This window comes from Arachis ipaensis, chromosome B1 (genome assembly GCF_059453495.1).
Source record: "Arachis ipaensis isolate K30076 ecotype BB chromosome B1, ASM5945349v1, whole genome shotgun sequence".
NCBI classification, from domain to species: Eukaryota; Viridiplantae; Streptophyta; class Magnoliopsida; order Fabales; family Fabaceae; genus Arachis; species Arachis ipaensis.
In genome coordinates, this window is record NC_142436.1 from 68,093,154 (window position 1) to 68,112,435 (window position 19,282).

General features: G+C 39.8%; 1 non-coding gene across 1 annotated transcript; it reads left to right on the top strand.

Annotated features, from left to right (window-relative positions):
* The first annotated feature begins 18,684 nt into the window (after positions 1-18,684).
* On the top strand, positions 18,685-18,792 carry LOC148576922 (small nucleolar RNA R71). Its single transcript, XR_015903547.1, has one exon. It is a non-coding gene; the product is annotated as a small nucleolar RNA R71 (small nucleolar RNA).
* The last annotated feature ends 490 nt before the right edge of the window (positions 18,793-19,282 follow it).

A 19,282-nucleotide genomic window follows, 5' to 3' on the forward strand; every position in this document is an offset into this window, starting at 1 on the left:
AGTTGAATTGCATTAAACAGAAGAGTAAAAAGGAATTGGGATTGAAGCGGATCTTGAAGCAGTAAAGTAAATGAACATTAAAAGCAAGAAACAAAATGTAAATTGGGAATTTAGATCTCAGGGCCCAGAGACTAGAAAACCAAGTCTAGATCTCAATGCCTTCCTAGATCCAACAAGAACAATTTCAAGGGAATTGTAAATTGCAAGGAAAGTAGATGAGAAGTAAGTAATAGAGGCAGAAATTTAAATTCAGTAAATAAGCAGAGAGATCCAAGGATGAGATTGAAACAGAATTTCTTCAAATCTCCAACCCCAGATCCAAAACAAGTGTAATTGAAATTGAAAGCAATAAAACTAAGAGAAAGAGGAATGAATTCTCCTTCCCCAAGACAAAGAAATTAAAGATCACTCCGAGTAGCTCAAAACCCAAAAGCTCTCTCCCAAAATCACTCAGTAAAAACTCCAAAGGAAAAAAAGCTCCCCAAAAACTTCAAATCCTAAGCTATTTATACACTTTCTTCCAATGATCATTAAGCATTGAATTGGGCCTTTAGTCTTGATGGAATTGGGTTGATAGTAGCCTCCGTTGATTGCTCTTGGTGTTGGGAAGAAATCCATTAGTGAAACGGGCCATGAGTCATTCACGTTTGAGCCAACGTTTGAGTCAAACGTTGACTCAAACGTTATTTGAGTGAAATTATGCAGCATAGGCCATTTGCTGTCATCCACGTTTGAGCTGACGTTTGAGGTCAAACGTGAGCTCAAACGTGGTTCTTCCCTCTTGCATGCTTCTTGGGGCTACTTTGTCCTCTTGTTGTGTTGCCAATTTTTGTGCCCAATAGAGACTATTATATATGGTTGGAAAGCTCTGAATGTCAGCTTTCTAACCCACTTGGAATCACCTCAATTGGACATCTACAACTCAAGTTATTCTTGTTTGAAGTGTGCCCCCTTCATGCTGTTTGGCGCCAACGTTTGACCTCACGTTTGAGGCAAACGTTGGCGCAAACGTTGCCTTCCCAGGAGCTTCAATTCTCTTTTCTTTTGGAGCCAACGTTTGACCTCACGTTTGAGGCAAACGTTGGCTCAAACGTTGCCTTCCATGAGCTTCATTCTTCAGCCAACGTTTGACCTCAACGTTTGAGGCAAACGTTGGCGCAAACGTTGGCTTTCCCCAGGGTGTTCTTCAACTGCTACTCACGTTTGAGTTGACGTTTGACTCAAACGTTAGCTCAAACGTGAATTCCATTTTCTTAAACCCATTCTTGCAACCTTCTTCCATAATGTTGGCACATCTTTTGTTTCCTTTCTTCACCTACAAGTAATCAAAACAACCAATCAAAGTATCACAAAATTCACAAGGTTTATAAATCAATTAGTTATCAACTAAAGTTGGCTTGAATCTCATGATTTTGTATCAATTAAGAGGTGGTTGCTTGAATTAAGGAAACCATGCAATTCCAATCCAAATGGCTAATTTATAATACAAGAAAGTGCATAAAACTAAGTGAAATCAAAAGAAAAAGACTAGTTAAAATAGGCTAAGATGACTTGTCATCACAACACCAAACTTAAAGCTTGCTTGTCCCCAAGCAAGAAAAGAATTATTATGAAGAAAAGATGAAATGGAAGAGGATGTTCATGCTAGCAGAGTATTATTGATAGATCATGGGGTTTTGTGTGGATATACAAATACTCACTTCTTATTGACTCCTAGGCCTAGAAAGTCTCCTTCAAGCTTCAAGTGACATACTGCTATGACCTCTCATTATTCCTTTATCCTTGGCTATTACTTTGTTCATAAGCTTTATTTGAGTGTCATGTGTAGCAAGTCCATTTTCTTTTCTTTATACTTGACACATTATTCACCATAGACACTTGGCTCACATTCTTCTTAAAACATTGATGCCCAGCACCTCTTTGGGTTACTAAATGCCTTGTAGATAGGTTGCTCTTGATAGTGGACTTTCAGCTGATGATCCCGGATTAGTTAACCCAAGTCACCGAGTGTTGATGCACTCCTAAGAGCTTACTAATCCAAGCAGATCCTAGTACTAAGACATCACAGGCATACATTTTACAGTTCAAGCTATTGGTGTCCAGCTTTGTTTCTTTTTGTTCTGCCACTTTTTGGCTATCTTTTTTCTTTTTTTCCTCCTTTTGTTTTTCTTTCTAACCAAGGAATTTAATTCAATTGAGATTCATAGACAGTAGGCCACTCTTTACTTAGAAGGGGATATTCTGGCTCTTTATTCATTAAAAGTGAGTTTTTATACAATCACACACATACCACCACTTACTTTTATTCTACTTCTATCTAACAGAGACTATCTTGCTTCACATTCAAACTGTTCTTTTATTGAATTTAAAGATGCAGAGGACAACACATGCTTCTTGTCAAGTGAAAATGAACACACAAGCACACACATAAACTAGCCTACTTATTTTAAAAGAAACAAACATAATGCAAAGACTTTTAATTGAAAAGGACTACTTAGAAATGCAAAGACAACTTAGAACAGATAGAATGCATGCTTTTTTTTTTTTTTTTTTTTTTTTTTAGTGATGAACAAGGAGCAAGTCCACCTTTCATTTGTCATGCCTTTTCTTTCTCCTTTCATACACTTGGCTGATATTGTTCTCACCATCCGTGTTTGGTGTCTGTTGATCTTGCCAAAAGCCAGCCTTATTCATAGCCTCCTCCACTCTATCTTCAAGTCTCATAGCCCTGCTTACTTCTACCTCACTTCTCTTTTTGAAGTATTCATCAAAGGTTGGGAACGCCGGATCCATGTTGTGCAAATGTTCTCCAATATAGTTCAGTTTGATTTGGCTATTGATGTTGTAATCGGCTTGTACTTCATACCTTGCATCTTGGAGTGTTGTGAACTCCTTGAAAGCCTTCAAACTTTCAGCTTGCATTTGTTCCAACTTCCCAAAAGATTCATGAGATTGAAAAGCATGTTCTTCTTGCATCACAAGGAATCTTGACTCGAATTCACTTTGTTTGCTCATTATTCTTAGCTCTCTTTCTTCTTGTTCTTGTTGGTTCTTCATGTACAGAGAATGGTATTCCTCTTGCCTTTCTTGGATTCTCGTGTACTGTTGAGACAATCTTCCTATTGCTTCTTGCATTTGAGTCATATCCATATTACCATGTGGGAAAAAGTGTGGTTGTTCCTCCTCCTCTTGTGGCTCTTCTTCTATGTGAGGCTCATCTTCTTCCATTGGTTCTTCTCTTCCCCTTCTTCTTGGTATTCTTCGGCTTTGCTGTGCTTCAGTAACAACCATCATTCTTTCAACGGTTATAGGCATTCCCGGGTGCAACCATGTTGGGTTTGCCTCCTCCATTGGCACTTTGGCTCTCATGCATAAACGCATAATGGTGCTCGGGTAGTGCAGCCACCCTTCGGCCGAATTTTTCTCTGCTAACCTTTGGATGTCATTTGCAATGATTTCATGGACTTTCACTTCACCTCCTATGATTATGCAGTATAGCATGATGGCTCTCTTCTTATTGACCTCCGAGTTGTTTACTGTGCCTAGGATTGATCTCTTCATTAGCTCATATCAACACTTTGCTTCAGGGGTGAGATCTCCCCTTCTCAAGTACTTGTACTTGTTTTTAGTGGTACCTACCCATTCTGTGTTGACTATGCTAATCTCACTGGCAATCTCATCATAGTTCTGTTCTTCATTTAGCCTTTGATAGTATCCTGGCTTATCAAAATGAGTTGCCCTTAGTTTTAATACTTTCATGATAGTATTTGGGCTAAAATCTACTTCAGTTCCCCGCACATAACTCTTGTAAGTTGGAGGTTGATCCATTTCGGTTCTTGGGGTGTTGGCATAAAATTCCCATATAATGTTCGCATTAATCTTGGTAATTGGTGAAATGAGCTCTTCCCACCTCCTCTTCCTAATCTTGGCTTTCATTTCTTGACACTCATCGTCTAGCAATAGGAGTGGAACCTCTGGATGTATTTTCTTCTGCCTCATCCATTCAAATTGTAGTTGATGGTACCAAGATCTAAATTTCCATCGATCGAATTCATGGGTGCTTTCCTCAATCATAGGCTCTTTTCCTCTCCTTCGTTTGGTTCTTGAGGACGAGGCCATGATTGTTTAATTTGCTGATCTTTTTGAGGGTGGAGGAAGTGTGAAGAAAGTTGGAGAGTTTGATGTATGTTTGGAGCAATAAGAAATTGAGACTGAACTTGCTATGATAAGAAATGATGAAGAGAAGTTTAAATGATCAGAGTTTAGAGTAAGAGAAATGTTACACAAAGCTTGTTATGTTGAGGAGTGATGAAGGGAATGAAGTTTCTAAGGTTGGAGTGATTCGGTCATGTGCATGGCTTGAAGGTGATATGTTTTTAAATGAGCAATGAAGGGCTAGGATGCAATTAGACACTATGGAGATCAAAGGTATGCATGTAAGGATGAATGAAGACAAAGTTTGCTCCTTCCCTTGCCTTTGCCATGATCATTCTCAAGGAGTGGCAGATTTCTTTCTTGAAGCATGTGATGGGATTTTGTCCTTATGCTATGCTTTCCTTTGTCTTGTCTTTTTCATTGAAGATTCTTTGACTTCCTAGTCATCACAACAAGACAACATACATTAGTCTTATCCAACCGTAGCAAGAGTGTTCTTTTTAGTAATATTATGTGAACCATCAATTCTTATCTCATTTGAACCGTGACACCCTCTTTGGAGGACACCAAACTTAATGTTTGGTAATGTATAAAGAAAATGAGTCTCTTCCTCCAATTAGTGAAGTTCAAATGTCAAATGTTCATAAGAATTGTCTTCATTACACTTTCTTTTTATCTCTTTTTTTTTTTTTTTTTCATGAAGGATCAATTGTCTCCTTAAATCGGTGCATCAAAGTTTGATGAACACCAAACTTGTTTCTTGTCAAAGGGTACATCACAATTAATGCCTTCATTACCGAATAAGAATTTTTCTATTTATCAGGTTTTGGAAAATAACATTTGTATGATTATTGATGCATGAGTTTCAAATTTTCATGAAGCTATGTGGACACCAAACTTAGTGTTTGGCCATATGCTTTATCAAGACATTTTAAGCCTGTGAAATGAAATTCTTTGTAACATTGGTTTAGTGTGCTTGGAGGTACACCAAACTTAGTATATGTTTCATAACAGTGCATGCAGTCAATGGACATGTTCATGAAAAGAGAAAAGAATTCATGCTCAAATGATCATAACTTATTGAATTTAAAATGACATGAATCTTAAAGCATGGGTTGCCTCCCATGGAGCGCTCTTTTATTGTCACTAGCTTGACATTGAGGCTTTCTTTTATGGTGGTTGGTGTTTGTAGGGCCTCAATTTGTCTCCTCTGACCGTGATCCTCTTCTTTGTTTTCTGGTGTTCAATTTCAGCATGCTCCAATGATAGTATGTTGCTGACAGTATAGTAATCCTCGGTTTGTTGATTTGCCCCCAGCTGTTGATATATCAGTTGCACTTTATCACCTTTGGAAAGCCCCTCTGTTGGAATCTTTCTGTTCTTCCAACCCCTTTTTGCTTTGTTTCTGCGTTTCATCTTTCCTTTTGTTGTTCTTTCTTTTCTGGCCGTAGATTTTCCTTGGGGACCTCTCTTCTCAGTGGCCAATACTCTAACATCCTTTTGGGCTTTTTCATCAGTCTGCACAATCCTTAGCACTGGGATGTTGCTGTGACTTTCCTGGTCATTTTTCATATAGTCTTTCTTCTCCTTGCTAAATTGTGCCTCTGGTAATACCTTCAGAATGACACTCTGGTCATGCATCCTGAGAGTTAATTCCCCTTCCTCTACGTCTATGATAGCTCTAGCAGTGGCCAAGAATGGCCTTCCCAGTATAACAGAGTCACCATCATCATCGTTTGATTCTAGAACCACAAAATCAGCAGGGTATATAAAACTGTCCACCTTGACCAAAAGATTTTCAATTATACCCCTGGGGTATACCATTGACTTGTCTACCAGTTCCAGAGACATTTGTATTGGTTTGACTTCCTCTATATGCAGCTTTTTCACCAAGGAGGATGGTATTAAGTTAATACTTGCTCCGAGATCGCACATTGCTTTAGTGATGGTCAATTCCCCAATGGTGCAAGGCAACAGGAAGCTTCCTGGGTCCTCAAGCTTGGGAGGAAGCCCCTTTTGAATCAAAGCCCTGCATTCCTCAGTAATCATTATGGTTTCTTTCTCATCCCAGCTTCTTTTCTTGTTGATAAGATCCTTCAGAAACTTGGAATATAGAGGCATTTGCTCAAGTGCTTCAGCCAAGGGAATATTGATTTCCAACTTCTTAAAAATCTCAAGGAATTTGTGAAAATGCTGGTCTTTAACCTCTTTGTTGAACCTCTGAGGATAAGGCAGTGGAGGTGTGATGCTCTTTCCTATTTGCTGCTGTCCCTGAGCTACTTCCTTTGAGCTATGTGGCTGGTTGTCCCTCTCTTTAAGTTTCTCAGTGTCTTTGTTTGGCATCACAATTTGCTCCTTGGCCTCATCTGCCTTTGCTTGATTCTCATCCTCCGTTGGTTCTTTGATGTTCTCTGCTTGCTTCCTTGTAGTGTCATTGTTGCTTATTAATGTTCTCCCACTCCTTAATTGTATTGCCTTGCATTCCTCCTTGGGATTTGGAATTGTGTCGCTGGGCAGTGAGTTTGAAGGTTTCTCAACAGATACTTGCTTGGAGAGTTGCCCCATCTGTCTCTCTAGGCTCTTTAGGGAGGCTTCCTGATTCTTGGTTACCATTTCCTGGTGTTTCAACATTTTGTCTATCATGGCCTCCAAGTGAGTGATTCTTTGGGCTTCAGGTGATACTTGAGGTGGGTTATGAGATGTGGGTGGTGGATGGTAGGCATTTTGGTTGGTGGGTTGGTTATTAGATTGGTATTGGTTGAGGTTGGGGTAGTTGTTTTGAGGTTTTCTGTAGGGGTTTTGGTTAGTTTGTTGCTGGTTGTGGTTTTGGTTGCTTCTTGGGTTGTGTTGGCTTGAGTTCCTCTGCCATGGTTGATGGTTTTGGGTATGGTTATCCCCCCATCTGAGGTTTGGGTGGTTCTTCCAGGATGGATTGTATGTGTCTCCATACACTTCATTCTGTCCAGAGTTTTGGTTGTGCATGTACTGGACTTGTTCTTGCTGCTGCTCTTCTTGAGTCTCTTCATTTTGCACCCATGTGGATGATGGTTGGCTTGTGTTGACTGCAGCAACTTGGAGGCTATCAATCCTCTTGGCCATTTGCTCAAATTGTTGTTGAATTTGCTGCTGCATCATCTTGTTTTGAGCCAAGATTGAGTCTACTCCTTCTAGCTCCATTACTCCTCTCCTTTGTGATGGTTGGCGGTTTTTTTGATGAGCAAAGAAATATTGATTGTTAGCCACCATGTCCACAAGATTCTGGGCTTCCTTAGCAGTTTTCATCAGTTGTAGTGAACCTCCAGCAGAGTGATCTAATGCCTCCTGAGATTTCAATGTCAGGCCTTCATAGAAATTTTGCAGCACGTCCCATTCATTGAACATCTCTGGGGGACACTTTCTGATTAAGGCTTTGTACCTCTCCCATGTTTCATACAAGGATTCGGCATCTAATTGTGTGAATGTTTGCACCTCGGTTTTCAGCCTGATGACTCTTTGGGGTGGATAGAATTTGGCTAGGAATTTAGTCACCAAGTCATCCCAACTAGTGATACTTCCCTGGGGAAAAGTTTCAAGCCATTGTGCGGCCTTGTCCCTTAATGAGAACGGGAACAGCAGAAGCTTGTAAGTTTCAGGATTCACGCCATTGGATTTGACAGTGTCACAAATCCTTAAGAAGGTAGATAGATGTTGATTTGGATCCTCCAATGGTCCTCCCCCAAATGAGCAGTTATTCTGGACCAATGTAATGAGTTGTGGCTTCAGTTCAAAGTTATTTGCATTGACATTAGGGGTGAGAATGCTGCTTCCACAATGTCTAGCATTTGCAAAGGTGTAGGAGGCCAATACTCTCCTCTGTTGTGGGTGATTGTTAACTCCTCCTCCTGGATTAGATGTATCTCCTTCCATCTCGTGATATTCTTCCTCAGATTCTTCTTCTCCAACAATATTTTTTCCCTCTTTCAGCTCTTCTTATCCTTCTGAGAGTTCTCTGGTCAGCTTCAGATAAAACAGGAATGGATCTCCCTGTACCTGACATACAAACAAAACAAAAGAAACACCAACAAAATCACTTCAATCTATTGCTAGAATGAAGTTTAGTTTAAGCAAAAATTCAAACAGTTAGTGGGTTAGTCCAAGATTAAAAAAAATCAGAAAAGAAAAAGTGCTTGATCTAGATCTCCACTTCACGTAATCATTGTCAATCTAATCAATCCTCGGCAACGGCGCCAAAAACTTGATGGGAAAATTTGTGGAAAACTGAATCTTCCAAAATACCCAAAACTAACCGGCAAGTGCACCGGGTCGCATCAAGTAATAAAAACTCACGGGAGTGAGGTCGATCCCACAGGGATTGAAGGATTGAGCAATTTTAGTTTAGTGGTTGATTTAGTCAAGCGAATTAAGTTTTGGTTGGGTGATTTGTGATTTGCAGAAATTAAATTGCATGGGAGTAAAGAGAACAGGGAATTAAAGTACTGAATCTTAAAGAACAAGAAATTAAATAGCAGAAACTTAGAATGCAAGAAATGTAAATTGCGGAATCTTAAAGTGCAAGAAATGTAAACGGCTGGAATTATAAAGGGAATTGGGGAATGGATTTGCAGAATTTAAACAAAGAGAAGTTGAATTGCATTAAACAGAAGAGTAAAAAGGAATTGGGATTGAAGCGGATCTTGAAGCAGTAAAGTAAATGAACATTAAAAGCAAGAAACAAAATGTAAATTGGGAATTTAGATCTCAGGGCCCAGAGACTAGAAAACCAAGTCTAGATCTCAATGCCTTCCTAGATCCAACAAGAACAATTTCAAGGGAATTGTAAATTGCAAGGAAAGTAGATGAGAAGTAAGTAACAGAGGCAGAAATTTAAATTCAGTAAATAAGCAGAGAGATCCAAGGATGAGATTGAAACAGAATTTCTTCAAATCTCCAACCCCAGATCCAAAACAAGTGTAATTGAAATTGAAAGCAATAAAACTAAGAGGAAGAGGAATGAATTCTCCTTCCCCAAGACAAAGAAATTAAAGATCACTCCGAGTAGCTCAAAACCCAAAAGCTCTCTCCCAAAATCACTCAGTAAAAACTCCAAAGGAAAAAAAGCTCCCCAAAAACTTCAAATCCTAAGCTATTTATACACTTTCTTCCAATGATCATTAAGCATTGAATTGGGCCTTTAGTCTTGATGGAATTGGGTTGATAGTAGCCTCCGTTGATTGCTCTTGGTGTTGGGAAGAAATCCATTAGTGAAACGGGCCATGAGTCATTCACGTTTGAGCCAACGTTTGAGTCAAACGTTGACTCAAACGTTATTTGAGTGAAATTATGCAGCATAGGCCATTTGCTGTCATCCACGTTTGAGCTGACGTTTGAGGTCAAACGTGAGCTCAAACGTGGTTCTTCCCTCTTGCATGCTTCTTGGGGCTACTTTGTCCTCTTGTTGTGTTGCCAATTTTTGTGCCCAATAGAGACTATTATATATGGTTGGAAAGCTCTGAATGTCAGCTTTCTAACCCACTTGGAATCACCTCAATTGGACATCTACAACTCAAGTTATTCTTGTTTGAAGTGTGCCCCCTTCATGCTGTTTGGCGCCAACGTTTGACCTCACGTTTGAGGCAAACGTTGGCGCAAACGTTGCCTTCCCAGGAGCTTCAATTCTCTTTTCTTTTGGAGCCAACGTTTGACCTCACGTTTGAGGCAAACGTTGGCTCAAACGTTGCCTTCCATGAGCTTCATTCTTCAGCCAACGTTTGACCTCAACGTTTGAGGCAAACGTTGGCGCAAACGTTGGCTTTCCCCAGGGTGTTCTTCAACTGCTACTCACGTTTGAGTTGACGTTTGACTCAAACGTTAGCTCAAACGTGAATTCCATTTTCTTAAACCCATTCTTGCAACCTTCTTCCATAATGTTGGCACATCTTTTGTTTCCTTTCTTCACCTACAAGTAATCAAAACAACCAATCAAAGTATCACAAAATTCACAAGGTTTATAAATCAATTAGTTATCAACTAAAGTTGGCTTGAATCTCATGATTTTGTATCAATTAAGAGGTAGTTGCTTGAATTAAGGAAACCATGCAATTCCAATCCAAATGGCTAATTTATAACACAAGAAAGTGCATAAAACTAAGTGAAATCAAAAGAAAAAGACTAGTTAAAATAGGCTAAGATGACTTGTCATCAGCTTTATGGCTATTGTTCTTTTAGTTCCTTTCCTTGCTAGTGGTTTAGGAGTAGCTTTCTCTTTACCTTTCTTGGTGGCCATCCTGAAAAGGGAAAAAGAAAGTAATATGTAAAGCTAAGTGTTCGAGCAAGGGAGAGGATAGTATAGGTGATAATCAATGTACGGTAAAGAGGGATGTCGTTAACACATGGTCATGACTACATGTGAAAAGTTCATGAATGGAAATATAGCAAGTGCATGTGATGGATATGAAATGCAAGATGTTTATTGGCATGCTGGCAAAGACATGAGTAGCATAGATCAAGCATTAAATGTCCAAGTTAGATTATCAACTCTTTCAAACTAACAATCTGTTTGTATTGACAATTATATTTAATCAATAAAATATAAAAGGGATTTTGTGAAAAACAGGCATTAGAGTAGTAGAATAGAGTAATATAAAAATTAATGCACAATGCCATACGGGCTTTTTCACAAATACATAGCATGCATGGTGAATATGTTATTGAAAGTATTAAAGTGAACATGCAAGTAACCCTTTAAGAAGTAATATTAATTGTCAAATAATTTCACAATAATTTACAAGCAAAAATGTAAAAGAAAATAATCACCCAATTAAATTTCTAACACCAATTAAAGGAATAAAAAGAAAAGAAAAAGAAAGAAAAAGAAAATATAGATAATGAAAGTGAAAAGAAAAAGAAGAAGAAAACATAAATAAAAATAATAAAGGAAAAGTAAAAAAAATAAAGAAAGAAAGAAAAGAACCTTGATAATGGGTGTGAAAAATAAGGAAGGGGGAAAGTAAAGAGTGAGAAAGAATAAAGAAGTAAGAAGAAAGAAGAAAGAAATAAGAAGGGAAAGAAAAGATGTGGATTTGGGGAAGAAAAGATATGATATCAGGCGCTGATCTGGATAAGCTGTGCATCGCATGTGACGCGGACGCGTGGGTCACGCGATCGCGTGGTGTGTGATAAGTTTAGGTGGCGCGAACGCGTGGGTCACGCGATCGCGTGACCTGATTTGTGCTATTGGCGCAAGTACATCCTCGCGTACTGATGGGATATTTTCGCGGAAAAACGAATTTCTCCAAAACACCCAAACTTAACCGGCAAGTGCACCAGGTCGCATCAAATAATAATAACTCACAGGAGTGAGGTCGATCCCACAGGGATTGAAGGATTGAGCAATTTTAGTTTAGTGGTTGATTTAGTCAAGCGAATCAAGATTTAGTTGAGTGATTTGTGATTTGCAGAATGTAAATTGCTTGGAAAGTAAAGGGAATGGGTAATTGGCATGAAAGTAAAGAGAACTGAAAATTATAGTGCTGAATCTTAAAGAACAAGAAATTAAATGGCAGAAACTTAGAACGCAAGAAATGTAAATTGCAAAATCTTAAAGTGCAAGAAATGTAAATGGCTTGAATTGTAAAGGGAATGGGGAGTTGGATTTGCAGAAATTAAACAAGGAAATGTAAAATTGCAACAAACAGAGGAATAAAAGAACACTTGGATTGAATCAGATCTAGAAACAGAATTGTAAATGAGCATGAAAACAGTAAACAGGGAATGGGAAATGGGAAATCCGGATCTCAGGACCCAAGAGACTAGAACACTAAGTCTAGATCTCAATGCCTTCCTAGATCCAACAAGAACAATTGCAAAGGAAATTGTAAATTGCAAAGAAAGTAGATGAAGAACAATTAACCGAAACTAAAATTTAATTAAGCAGAAAATTAAACAAGATCCCAAGGTGAGATTGAAATAGAATTTCTTCAACTCTCCACCCAAAATCCAAGACAAGAAAAGTAAAGAGTGCTGGGCAAGAACAAGGAAGAAGAGAGATCAATTCTCCTCCCAAATTCTCTTGAATTAAAACAACAATGCTAAGAAAAATAAAAGTGAGCTCCAAGCCAAAACCGAAAAGAAAGTTCTTCTGCAAAACTAAAAGCGAAGCTCCCCTTCAAAACTTAAATTCTAATCTATTTATACACTTTCTTCAAATGGTCTTCAAGCCTTCAATTGGGCCTTTGCTCTTGGTGGAATTGGGTTGAGAGAGGCCTTGGTTGATTGCTCTTGGAGTTTGGAGAAGAACCGAATTGAACCGGGTTGGAATCATGAAAGCTTGAGTGAAAGTTGGAGTAAAAGTTAGGGTCTAACTTTTGCTCCAACTTTTCACATCAGCACCCTTGTTTTGCTGATACCAACGTTGGGGCAAAAGTTAGGGGTCTAACTTTTGCTCCAACGTTGGCCTCCCCTTAGTTCTTCATGGCGCCAACGTTAGCCAGAAAGTTAGGGGCTAACGTTGGCGCAAACTTTTGCTAGCCCAGGGAGTTTTTCAAGCACCAACGTTAGCCAAAAAGTTAGGGGCTAACGTTGGCGCAAACTTTTGGTGCATCCAGGGAGTGTTTTTCACGCCAAAAGTTAGCCAAAAAGTTAGGGGCTAACTTTTGCTCCAGCTTTTTCCCAAAAGTTAGCCAAAAAGTTAGGGGCTAACTTTTGCTCCAGCTTTTGCTTCCTGGTTCATAATTTATCCAAGACTCAAGTCATTCCTCCTAGCCATTGCATCAACCTTTCTCCAAGCTTTCTTCACCTATCATTAATCAACCAAACACATTAAAGCTATGCTCAAAATCATGAGATATTCATTCTTTCATAATATATGATAATTATAGCATAAAACCTCATGAAATAGCATGAATTCATACATGGTTGATTAAATCAAAGGAAACATGAAAATCTACCCAATTGGCTTGCTTTTGGCTCAAGAAAAGTGCATAATTCAATTGAAAACAAAAGAAAAAGGCTAGTGAAACTAGGCTAAGATGACTTGTCATCACGTACGCACAACTCTCTGTTTTATACGCATTTTGAAAAAAATATGGGTGACGCGTTTGCGTGGGTGATGCAATCGCGTGAATGGCCATTTTTTGAAAAACGACGCGAACGCGTGGTGCACGCGTTCGCATGGTAAGGCTTGTGCTTCCAGCACTATTCCAGCCCCACTCCATCATAACTTTCTGCCATATACCCATTTACGTCGAGTTTTTAGGGCCACACTTGCGCATGGGTGACGCGCACGCGTGGGAGGCTATTTTCCAAAATGATGCGAATGCGTCAGCGACGCGTTTGCGTGGGCATGGTTGTGCCTAAGGCACACCTCCAGCCACGCTTTCGCGTGACTTTCTGTTTCGTTTTCCCTTGTCTTGCATGCACATATGACGCGTACGCGTCAGCGACGCTCGCGCGTCGCATGCGAATTTTATATATATATATATATATGCAGAATGCAAATACAAATGCAGGTTATATGCAGAGATTATGAGAAGAGTCATTAACAAAAAAAAAATAGAATAAAGTAAAATAAAACTAAGACTGAAACGGAACGATCATACCATGGTGGGTTGTCTCCCACCTAGCACTTTGCTTTTACATCCTTAAGTTGGATGTTCTTCAGGCTCATTCTGCTTCTGTTGGTGGGTCTTCCAAGAGGAAAACCTCTAGCTCTTTGTGATCCTTAATCTTCTCTCCATGAAAAAGCTTTAGGCGATGTCCATTAACCTTGATGAATTTGGAGCTAGAAGGATGACGCAAGTGAAAAACTCCGTATGGCTCTGCCTTTTCTACTCTGTAGGGACCTTCCCATCTTGATCTTAGTTTACCTGGCATAAGCCTTAGTCTGGAGTTATAAAGAAGAACTAACTCCCCTGGTCCGAACTCTCTCCTTTTTATGTGCTTGTCATGGACAGCCTTCATCTTCTCCTTGTAACGCCTGGAGTTGTCATATGCTTCTAGGCGAAGATTCTCTAATTTTGCTAATTGAAACTTCCTCTCAGCACCAAATTCTTCAAAATTCATGTTGCACTCCCTTACAGCCCAGAAAGCCTTGTGTTCCACCTCTACTGGAAGGTGGCAAGCCTTTCCGTATACCAAGCAGAAGGGGCTCATTCCAATGGGTGTCTTATACGCTGTTCTATATGCCCAGAGTGCATCTTGTAGTCTGGCACTCCAGTCTTTCCTGTGAGGCTTTACTATCTTCTCTAAAATGCGTTTAATCTCCCTGTTAGATACTTCTGCTTGTCCATTGGTTTGGGGATAATAAGCTGTTGCTACTTTATGAACAATCCCATGCTTCTTTAGTAATCTTGTTAGTCTCCTGTTACAAAAGTGAGTGCCTTGATCGCTCACGATTGCTCATGGGATCCAAAGCGACAGATAATATGATTTCTAACAAAGGAAACAACAGTTTTAGCATCATCAGTACGGGTAGGAATTGCTTCCACCCATTTCGAAACATAATCTACAGCTAATAGTATATAAAGGTAACCATTAGAGTTTGGAAATGGACCCATGAAGTCAATGCCCCAAACATCAAAAATTTCATAGAAAAGCATAATCTGTTGAGGCATCTCATCCCTCTTGGATATATTACCAAACCTTTGGCATGAGGAACAAGATTTACAAAATTCAGCAGCGTCTTTAAAAAGAGTAGGCCACCAGAATCCACAGTCTAAGATTTTTCTAGCTGTTCTTTGAGGGCCAAAATGTCCTACACTCTCAGAAGAGTGGTAGGCCTCTAAAATGGACTGGAATTCTGATTGGGGCACACATCTTCTAATTACCTGGTCAGCACCACATCTCCATAAATATGGGTCGTCCCATATATAATATTTAGACTCGCTTTTCAACTTGTCCCTTTGATGTTTAGTAAAATTGGGAGGGAAAGTATGGCTAACTAGATAATTAGCTACAGGTGCATACCAAGGAACTACTTCGGATACTGCTTGCAAACTATCAAATGGGAAAGTATCATTGATAGGAGTGGAGTCATCCTTAATGTGCTCAAGGCGACTCAAGTGGTCTGACACTAAATTCTAGTTACCATTCCTATCCTTAATTTCTAAATCAAATTCTTGCAGCAACAGTATCCAACGTATCAACCTTGGTTTGGAATCTTTTTTAGCTAATAAATATTTTAGAGCTGCATGGTCTGAGTATACTACTACCTTGGTACCAAGTAAATAGGCTCGGAATTTATCCAGAGCAAAAACAATAGCAAGAAGTTCTTTTTCAGTAGTAGTGTAATTAGACTGAGCAGCATCTATGGTTTTAGATGCATAAGCAATTACGAAGGGATCCTTACCTTCGCGCTGAGCCAGCGCCGCTCCTACTGCATGGTTGGAGGCATCACACATAATTTCGAATTGTTGGCTCCAGTCTGGTCCTCTCACAATTGGAGCTTGAGTCAGGGCAATTTTCAGCTTATCAAACGCTTTCATGCAATCTTCACTGAATTCGAACTCAATATCTTTCTGTAACAGTCTGGATAAAAGTAATGCTACCTTACTGAAGTCCTTAATGAATCTCCTGTAAAAACCTGCATGGCCAAGGAACGAATGGACTTCCCTCACAGAGGAGGGGTAAGGTAAACTAGAAATGACATATACTTTTGCTGGATCTACTGAAATACCAGTTTTAGAGACAACATGTCCTAGAACAATCCCTTGTTTTACCATAAAATGACACTTTACAAAATTCAATACAAGGTTTGAACTGACACATCTGTCTAATACTCTAGCTAAACTATCCAAGAAGAGGTCAAATGAATCACCATATATGTTAAAATCATCCATAAAAACTTCCATACGGTTCTCAATAAGATCTGAAAAGATACTCATCATGAATCTTTGGAAAGCAGCCCATGCATTACATAAGACAAAAGGCATCCTTTTGTATGCATACGTTCCAAATGGACATGTAAAAGTAGTCTTTTCCTAATCTTCAGGAGCTATATGAATTTGAAAGTAGCCTGTATAACCATCTAAAAAGAAGTAATGGGATTTACCTGACAGGCGATCAAGCATCTGATCAATGAATGGCAAGGGGTAGTGATCCTTGCGAGTAGCTTGGTTGAGACGCCTATAGTCAATGCAAACCCTCCATGAATTCTGCACTCTAGTTGTCAGGAGTTCTTCATGCTCATTCTTGACTGTTGTGACTCCAGACTTCTTGGGCACCACTTGTACTAGACTGACCCATTCACTATCTGAGATGGGGTAAATGATATCTGCTTCAAGTAGCCTGGTTACCTCTTTCTTGACAACTTCTAAGATTGTGGGATTCAATCTTCTTTGGGGTTGACGGACAGGTTTTGATTCCTCTTCTAAATATATTCTGTGCTCACAAACTTGAGGGCTGATGCCTACTATATCCGCCAAGCTCCATCCAATTGCTCTCTTATGTTTTCTCAGCACACTGAGCAGTTGCTCTTCTTGTTGAGAAGTGAGTTCCCTTGCAATGATAATTGGGAACTTCTGATTATCCTCAAGGTAAGCATACTTGAGGTGTGGAGGAAGGGGCTTCAATTCCATTTCTGCTCTTGGCTGGGCTTTGGATCATCCGGGGTTAGTGATAATGGTAAAGTGTCTTCATTATGTTCAGAGGGTGTCCCCACACTTGGACCTTGCTCCATGTGTTTCTCTTCTACTTCTTCTTGGTGAACTTCAGCTATAGTTTCATCAATGATGTTGCACTGGAAGATAGAATGATCTTCCGGAGGGTGCTTCACAGCTTCATTTAAACTGAAACTCACTGTTCTGCCATCTATTCCAAAGGAGTAAGTTCCTGAGAATGCATCCAGCTTGAATTTTGAAGTCTTCAGGAATGGTCTTCTAAGCAGGATTGATGATGGTTTTCCTGAATCATTAGGGGGCATTTCTAGGATATAGAAGTCAATAGGAAATGTGAGCCCCTTAATGCTCACTAATACATCTTCAGCAATTCTAACTACTGCAATAATGCTTTTATCTGCTAACACAAAATGAGCTACCGACCTTTTTAAGGGAGGGAGCCTTAGAGTATCATATATAGACAATGGCATTATACTAACACACGCTCCTAAGTCACACATGCAATCAGAAAATATTACACCTCCAATGGTACAGTTAACCATGCATGGACCTGGATCACTACATTTTTCAGGTATACCTCCCATTAAAGCAGATATAGAACTACCTAAAGGAATAGTTTCTAATTCATTAATTTTATCTTTGTGTATGCATAAATCCTTCAGAAACTTTGCATATTTAGGTACTTACTGAATAATATCAAAAAGGAGAACAATTACCTCAACCTTTTTGAAAATTTCTACCATTTTGGGATCAAGTTCCATCTGCTTTCTGGACTTCCTTGCAAGGTGTGGGAATGGGATAGGGATCGCGCCACTTGCAGCCTCTGTATCCTTTGGTACTCCATCCTTAGCTGAGCCGTTTCTTCTTCAACCTTGTCTTGTTCTTCATCTTCTTCTTCAGCATCTTCCATTTCAGCATCTTCCACTTCCACTGAGTCTTTGATTTGGGCGTGTTCTTTTGGGCTTGGCTCCTCCTGATTCCTCTCTAGCAGTGTGGTTCCGAACCTTAAGGTGATAGCATTGATGCCACCCTTGGGATTAGGTAAGGGTTAAGACGGAATTCCACTGGAGCTTAAAGGTTGGTTAGTGGAAGTAGGTAATGATTCTATCCAGGCGGCGAGAGCTTGTAAAGTAGCATTCAGACCATTTAGAGTAGAGTTCAGTGTAGTCTGCATGTCTTGTTGTCTTTGTGCAAGAGAACGAAGCATCTCGTCATTTAATGAGGAAGTGGGATAAGTGATCTGTGGGATTTGTTGTTGGTTATGCTGGGGTCCTTGTGACTGTCTTAGGTGAGGAGCTCTGTAAGATTGGTTCTGATTCTGCTGTCTGTTGTTGTTATTCCACCTCTGGTTTCCATTATTGTCTCTGCCTCCTCTGTTGTAGTTGTCCCTCCAGCCATGGTTGGAATTATCTCTCTAACTTTGGTTAGAGTTGTCCTGCCATCCTTGGTTATAGTTTCCTCCTTGGTTGTAGTTGCCGCCTTATTGATTGTATCCTTGATTCGATCGGTCATAGAAGTTATGAGTAGCTGCCATAGTATTATCTTCTTGTTGGAGCTGCGGGCATTCATCAGTATAATGACTATAATCAGCACAGATTCTGGATACTCTTTGTGGAACTAACTACTGGCTTTGTTGTGGTGGAGAAGGCTGAGCTTGTTGTTGTTGGTTCAACTGCATTTGCTTCAGTAGGTTGGTCATTTCACATATACTCTGTGTAAGAGCAGAAGTTTTAGTGCTGGAGGAAACTTCTGCAACAGCTTTTGAGTGGTTGCTCCTGTGCCTGTGATTTCTAGTAGACTCAGCTAAGTTGCTAATCAGTTGCCATGCTTCATCTGCGGTCTTGTACTTTTTCAGAGAACCATTACTATCACCATCTAGTGTAGTTTTATCCCGAGGCTTCATGTCTTGAGTGAAATAGCTGATTAACACTAGCTTGTCAATCATATGATGGGGGCATGCATCTAGAAGGTTCTTAAAGCGCTCCTAGTACTCATAGAGAGTTTCTGATTCACCTTGAACAATGCATGAGATCTCTTTCCTTAGTCTGTTTGTAACTTCAGCTGGAAAGTATTTTTCCAAAAATTCTCTCCTGAGTGTATCCCAGTTGGTAACAGTCACTTCAGGTTGGGAGTAGTACCACTCCCTCGCCTTTCCCTCAAGAGAAAATGGGAAGGCGGTTAACAGAATAGAAGTTTCATTCGCACCATGACGCCTAACAATAGAACAGGCTGTCTGGAAATTCCTTAGGTGCTTAATAGGCTCTTGAGCAGGTAAGCCATGAAACTTGGGCATCAAGTTGATTAATGCAGTCTTCAGCTCAAAATCTGCAGCCAGAGTTGGATGATGCACTTGATACGGCTACAGTGTAAAATCTGGGACTCCAGCTTCCTAGAGAGTAATCCTCCTAGGTGCTGCCATGCTATCTGCACATGAATCAACTGAATCAGTAGTAAAGGAGCTTGTTTCGCTCTCAGATGGCGGTTCAAATTCGCCCTCAGATGAGACTGGTGAATTGATAACAATCACTTCACCACCC